Here is a 7,369-nt window from a genome sequence, read left to right as displayed (position 1 = left end):
TTTAATTTTGTATCAATGTGAGACAATCGAAGTTCACTAAACTTATTGTGATAATCATTTCACGATGCATGTAAGTTAAATCATTATGTAGTATGCCTTAAACTTATACAGTGCTGGATGTCAATTATACCTCAATAAAACTGGAAGGAAAAAAAATAAAATGTTTATTTTAAAAAAGACATACCACAGCCTGGTGAAGTGTCTGTACTCCAAGGGTGATACTGGGACTGGGAGCAACCTCACCCATAGCTGCTCAAAAGGGTATATGGTTCTGGGGAAGGGATGAAGGGAAATGTCCCACACATGAACTCTGAAGACCTTCCTCTCCCTCTCCCTTTATGAGAATCCTTTGAAAATCTGGTTTTCCTCCTAAACCCAAGGGAGAGCTCCTGCTCTTCCCTTATACTCCATGGAATACCACCTTTCCTTACCAGCACTACCATCAAATCCTCCACCAAGATACCCATCTCCTTGCTGCTCCCTGGATGTTGAGACTTTGTTCAGTTCCAGATCCCTGATGGAAGCAAGTCCAGAAACTTCCAGCACCAGCTGCTCTCAGATGGGGCATATGTCCTTAGAACTCAACTTGAAGAGAGGCTTCTGGGGCAGATGAGCTTCACCCAAGCTGGCTTTTGTGCCAGCCACCGTGGAGGAGTCACCTACAGATGCCAAAATGTGAGCCACTCTTTTCCAGCTCTTGTCACAGCCAGGACATGGACACTTGTGTCAACCTGAGCCAATGGGGCCTGAGGAAGTCTACAAGAAAGAGTGCTTCTGAAGAGAATGCATTCCTTTGTTGAGGTAGGCAGAGTAACGGCTCCCCAAAGCTGCCCACATCCTAATGCCTGGAACCAGTGACTATGTTATCTTACAGGGCAAAAGGGGCTTCGCAGATGCAATTAAGTTAAGGATCTTGAGGTGAGATTATCCTGGGCCCAATGTAATCACGAATGTCCTTGTTTTAAGAAGAGGCAGGAGAAGTCAGAGTCAGAGAAGGCAATGTGATGAGGAAGCAGACGTCAGAGCCAGAGGGAGACTTATAGATGCTACACTGCTGGCTCTGGTGATGGAGAGAGAGGCCACGATCCAAGGAGTGCAGGACGTCTCTAGAAGCTGGAAAAGGCGAGGAAAGCGATTCTCCCCTAGAGCCTCTAGAAAGAAGGCAGCCCTGACAATATGTTGATTTTCGCCCAGAAAGACCCGTGTTGGACTTCTGACCTTCAGAGCTGAGATGATAAATTCGTGCTGTTTTAAGCCACAAAGTTTGTGGTAATTTGTTACAGTGCCAAAGGAAACAAACACACTCCCTGATGGCTATATCTTCAGCCAAATGTTGTATGGCTTCGTGTGATGTGTGAAACTGTGACAACCTCCTTGAGGCCATGAGGACACGAGCCTTGGGATTAAGCAAGACAATACACTGAGGAGAGCTGAGCAGAAGCCCTTGCTCTGGATTTCACGCAAAGAGATAGTGAATGGTGGTACATTCTGTTACTCGTGGCCCCAAAAAATCTCACATGATAAGCCTTTCTTGCTCCCAACAAGCTTCTGCTCTCAAGTCTCTTGTTTAATCATGCTGAGACACAAGTCAGGGACCCTAGGAGCAGCCATCACAGGTAATAAGCTTCTGCAGGCTCAGGCTGACACTTGCTTACCTGACTTAGAGTCACTCCTCAGGAGGTGGACACCCCACAAAGAGCAGAGAACCACTGTGGTCAGCATGAAGGGCCAGCTGCAGTCTGAGAGGCACTGCCAAGGGGCTACAGAGGAGGCAAAGAAACATTCCAGAGTTCCAAGGATATGATGTGAAAACACACAGGAACAAGGGTATATGGTGGATTCATCAAATTACACATGCAGACATGGGTACACTCTCCCCCTCAGTCTTCATAGTGGGTGACATGGGTCCTCTCTGGGTAGGGAAAAAAAAAAAGGTGCTTGAAGAAAACCATACCTCCATTTAAAAAAAAAATGTGCCAACTTGCTGAACAAGATGAATCCTCTGCCACCACACACACACACAAAATTCTATGATTATTACTGCATGCTGTTGATGGCTTTGAAGTCTAAATTTATTGGAAAGGAAAAGAAGTTTTTTGAACTAGTACTGTCTGAGGGCATTTCTCCTTAAGATGAGTTTGAATCCAACTTGATTGTTCTTGTGAAGATGGCAGTCAGTTCCTTTCCTCACATTTTAAAGAGGAAGTACAGAGCAAAGTCAAGGGCCAGGCTCCCAAAGAGCCCACTGTAATCCCGTAATCCCATTTGCTGTTGTATTGAGCCCAATGATGATTTGGGATTTATAGTTGGCCTTCCCAACCTGGAACATAAGACTCATCTTCATTTATGCAATTTTACTTGTAATTCTTTCCAGAAACTTATCTTCCTGTAGGTTCCTTGCATTTCCCAACAAATTAATCCCAGACAGTTACGTCTTTATGCTTCTACTCTGAATCTCCTTTTCAAAATACTTGTTAAGGTTATACAGATTTTGTGTGTACCTGTGTGTTGATTCATGTATCTTTATTTCTTTCTTTTTTTTTTTTTCTTTTTTTGCGGTACGCGGGCCTCTCACTGTTGCGGCGTCTCCCGTTGCGGAGCACAGGCTCCGGACGCGCAGGCTCAGCGGCCATGGCTCACGGACCCAGCCGCTCCGCGGCATGTGGGACCTTCCCGGACCGGGGCACGAACCCGTGTCCCCTGCATCGTCAGGCGGACTCTCAACCACTGCGCCACCAGGGAAGCCCTCCAATTGGATTTTTAAAGTATTCTAATGTTACCTATTTTTTAAAATATTTATTTATTTAGGCTGCACTGGGTCTTGGTTGTGGCATGCGGGAGCTTTGTTGTGGCATGCGGGCTCTTAGTTGCAGCATGCATGCGGGATCTAGTTCACTGACCAGGGGTCGAACCTGGGCCCCCCGCACTGGGAGCAGGGTGTCTTGCCACTGGACCAGCAGGGAAGTTCGTAATGTTATGTATGAATAGAAGCAGTTTTACATTCTCTTTTCTAATAGTTACAGCTCTTACGTCTGTTTCCTATCTTTTTTGTGGTAACAAGGACATACAGAAATCTTAAACTTCAGATAGCTGAGAGCAGATATCCTTCTGTTCTGGATGCGCATATCAATCCATGGCTATTGAACAGACGAGTGAATGAACAGGAGAATGAAGAAAGATGGGGGTCAGTTTTCATCAGAGAGGAAAAGGTCAATTTCCTAAGGCAGAGAGAAATATTGAAATGGGTTGTATTCAGGACCAGCAGGAAGCAGGTTGCTGGCTTATCCCTTGTCTACATCCTAGTGGCCAAAGGATGAGACACTCCTACACTTGGTGATACCAAGAGGGAAAGTAGGAGCCTGGTCCTGGATGACAGTGGTGGCTTAACGAGTACCAGGAAGCTCCTACTTGTAGACATTCATTTCAGTGAGGAAATGGTGTTTATTTATGGTAGTTGGATTTTCAGTTATTTACAGCTAAACACACCCTATAGGATACAGGGTACAAAGCTTTGAACTGGATTATTCCAAAGTCAGCTTACTGGTTTGCCCAGTATTCTGTGGACTTCTTACACTCCTTTTTGAAAGAGGTCACTTTCTGGAAGCTGTGTGTGGTCTGTCTCTGCTCAGAGCTCAGGTTCTTCACCTTTCCCCCATGTGCTGCGGCCTGTCTGGATCATCATGATTTTGAACTTATTCTTGACGTGTGGGAGAACAGGCGCCGAACAAATGTGTAGCAGTAATAAAGAGACCCCAAAGCCTCTTTTCAGGAAATAGTTATGATACTAACAATTTACAGGCAAAATGCTGATTCATTGATTCCTCATTCTCTAACCTGAAGTTCTTAAGCTCTGAGGAGTTGAGAAGTGTCCTAGAGGCTCATGTTTCAAAGACAAAAATATACATCTTTCTTCATTTTCTTGTTTTTTTAATGACTTTTAAAGTGTTCCCCTTCACATGGAACACTTTGAGATGCTATGTGTGATGAAATAATAACGGTGAATGGAGATCAAATTGTAGGTCCATGATTCAGTCGATTGAATGCCACCAGCTACCATAGTGATTTGGTCAATATATAGTTTTATATCTCTTATTCTTAGTCATAAATTGTTTAAATTAAACCAATAGTGGACTACTGATTTTAAAAAGCATATGAAAGAATGTTAATATATTTCAACAATTCAGTATCTCAATAAACATGTTTGTCAGACTATACTAAGAGAGGAAAAGGGCAAATTAAACTTTGCAATTGAATGAAACGATTATTACTGCTAATCCAGCAATTTTCATAAATGATCCACAATGCCTTTTCTGCAATTCTAAATTCTAAAATGTTTTCTAATGAAAAGCTTCTTCCCCCTATTATGTCTCTGCAAAATTTACCTGAACTAACACAGCTATTTACACTTTGTTTCTCTCTAACTTAGTGGGACTCCTCATATATTTTCATACAGATATACCCAGACGCTGCCCCAGACCTGTTGGGATGTTACATATTGCGCAGTGTATGCACCTTACTGTACTGCTAAAATCCAAATGCTTATGAATTCTAAAATACTTCTGGCCCTGAAGGCTTAGAACAAAGGATTAGGGTCCTGTATGTGCCGGGGACCGGCCCCAGCTGGACAGGTTTCACCCAAAGGGGAGGACGGAGTCGGCGTGGACAGAGCACGAGACACCTCAGAGGATGCAAGGCTCTGACAAATTTATTTTCAAGATTCCAAAAGCTTTTATACTATAAAGTGATCTTATTTTCAAATTCAACATCCTCTTTCCCATACCAAAAACTCCCCCACATAGGCCACAAAACAAAGGTGGTTTACATCAGCAAATTAATCAAAACAAATTAGGTAATTTTCCCATCGCCCAGAGTCTCTTTCATCTCCTGTGGTTAGGTACATGTTGGTCACATCTACGTCAGGAACACAGTCTGCGGTTTTCTCATTCTTCTCAGAAGATTAAGGTGTTCTTGTACCTGTACATTCTGCTTGATCAAGCCATAAACTTAAACATATAATTCTATTAGTAATTAACAATATTCAAACAATATTTCATCTACAAATTTCCCGACCCTACCATAATAATCAAAACAATACACATTATTTTTATGCTTCTAAAAAACTATGGGAGCGGGCATTGTACCATAAACTCATTGATTAAACTCACTGTTGCATAAAAACTCGCCACCATACCCAGGTATTTTCCAACATGTTTATAACTCTACTGGGAAGCCATGACTCTCACAATTAAAATCAAAAACTACTGCAAAAATATTCCCACCATTGTATTTCCCCAACAAATATAATCATTAAAGGAGCCGAAGTAGCTACAATTCTTTTCTTGGTTTTTACCCTAACTTGGGGTTTTTCTTAAACCCCTGCATTAAAACTATACATTTTTCCCAACACCAATAACAATCCTACAAAAATCATCTTAGGCAAAGGCAGGGTAAAACAAGGGGAACCACACAGAGGAAAGCTTTGCTTCCACACAAAAAAGGCTGTGGTTCACGGAGGAAATGGGAAACAAAGTCCTGCTGCGGCGGGAGAGCAGCTGCTATTGGCCAGGTCTCTTGTCTGCTACCTGGGTTCCCATCTGAGCTGGGCGTGGGAATCGAAGCAGCCATGGGGACAGGAGACCTCCCTCAAAACAGGTGAGGGTTCAGGCCCCTGCAAAGTTGGGGGGGTGAGGGTCTGTGCCCCACCTCTGTTGGCCCCCAAGTTCTCTCCTGATGGCCCCTCTGCGACTGTGCCTGTCTTAGGTTGTTCCTTCCCTGAGGAATCTTACCCGTCTCTGGCTAACCAGCCATCCTCCGGGGCCAAGCAGGGAGATGTGAGGTGTGTGAGTGGGCGAGGTGCAGCGCCCCCAGAGAAGGTCAGTTCTCTGTCACCTTGGTAGCCTATGCCCCCGTGGCCTCCACGCCCAGCACCTGCCCTGGGAATCCCTCGCCAACTGGCGGGGCCCCGGCTCTGGTCACATGTCTTCGGGAACCCAGGTTTCTCCTCCAGGGAGAGCCCAGCTTACAGCACTGGGCAAGAGAGACCGATTGCACGGCACCAGCCACCAGGAGGCCTCAACCTCAGTGTGGGCAGGAAAGCCCAGGCACCAGCCTTGGGCAAGGAGATTGTGAAAAGAGAGCGCCTCTTGGCAAAAGGGCAAGAGGGGCCGTTGCAGGACAGAGGAAGGAAGAACTTCCATCAGCAGGAAGTCCCAGGGAGGGAGAGCTTTCTCTGCCCAGGGATACCAGGCTCTTGGCTCAAAGCAACTCCATGTATGGGGCATGATATAAAGATATGCCCCCTAGCCACGGTAAAAAAGGGAGCTGCTCTTCATGAAACAACAGGGTAGGGGGAATGTAAAAAACCCTGTGTTCAGGAAGCTTTGCAACCGAGAGCTTTGCTTTTCCAATTTTATGTCTGACAGCATCAGCTTTACAGAGGAGAACTTTGCCTCTCCATATTTGTGCCTGATAGCATCAACTTTGCTTGACACTACGGGTCTCGTCCGTGCTGAGACTCAAAGGCACTTCCTATACGGCTCCCAGCATGTATGCAAACAGGATGCATAACATTTTTGACATTTTACATGCATAATAGTTAACATTTGTTCAGAAATTTTTTTTAGTGTAATCAAATTACAGTAAATTAAATAGTATGATTAATTTGCTAAATGAAAAAAGAACATGCAATTTATTATTAAAAGTTGTATTCAAGTGGGTTTCATGAATCAATCTCAAATACTATACTTATTTAAAAACACTTTTTAACCTAAAATCATGTTTTTATTCTATACCATACAAACAGAAAAAACTGAACTTCCAAGAATGCTTTCTTTCTTAAGATGTTAAGGCCTCCATCAAACTTGAAGGTGAATCACTGGAAGCATCTCTAGTCACATCCAAAACAAAACAATAATATGGCTAATTAATTGCCCAGTCATACTACCTAGGGCTATAGAACATCAATTTTTTTTAAGTCAAAGTATGGAAAAGAGGCCTAAATTATTTAATGAATGGGATGTTGTTTTATCAACAGCCAAGTAAAATCCAGGGAAGTGCTGTTAGAAGTAAAGACATCTGCATAGTCTCTAAATACTAATATGCAAAAGTCAACAGATATACTGTCTTAATTGCAACAAATAAGATGAACAATGTGCAGCCTGCACGTGGATATTCTCCACAGTGGCCATAGAAATTAACAACTCCTGGAACAAGTTTAGCATGCAGTGGACAGGATGATCCAAACAGAGGCACAGGGCTGCTGAAACCTGCTAGGAAACCCCAAGGAAGGGGAGAAAGAGTACACTGAGCCCTGGGTCAGAGTAGGATAAGAGAGAACCAAGCACCAAGGAGGAGAGAGGACATCAGAGCC

The sequence above is a fragment of the Grampus griseus genome (genome assembly GCF_964374135.1).
Source record: "Grampus griseus genome assembly, chromosome: 19".
NCBI lineage: Eukaryota > Metazoa > Chordata > Mammalia > Artiodactyla > Delphinidae > Grampus > Grampus griseus.
This window is presented reverse-complemented; position numbering follows the sequence as displayed.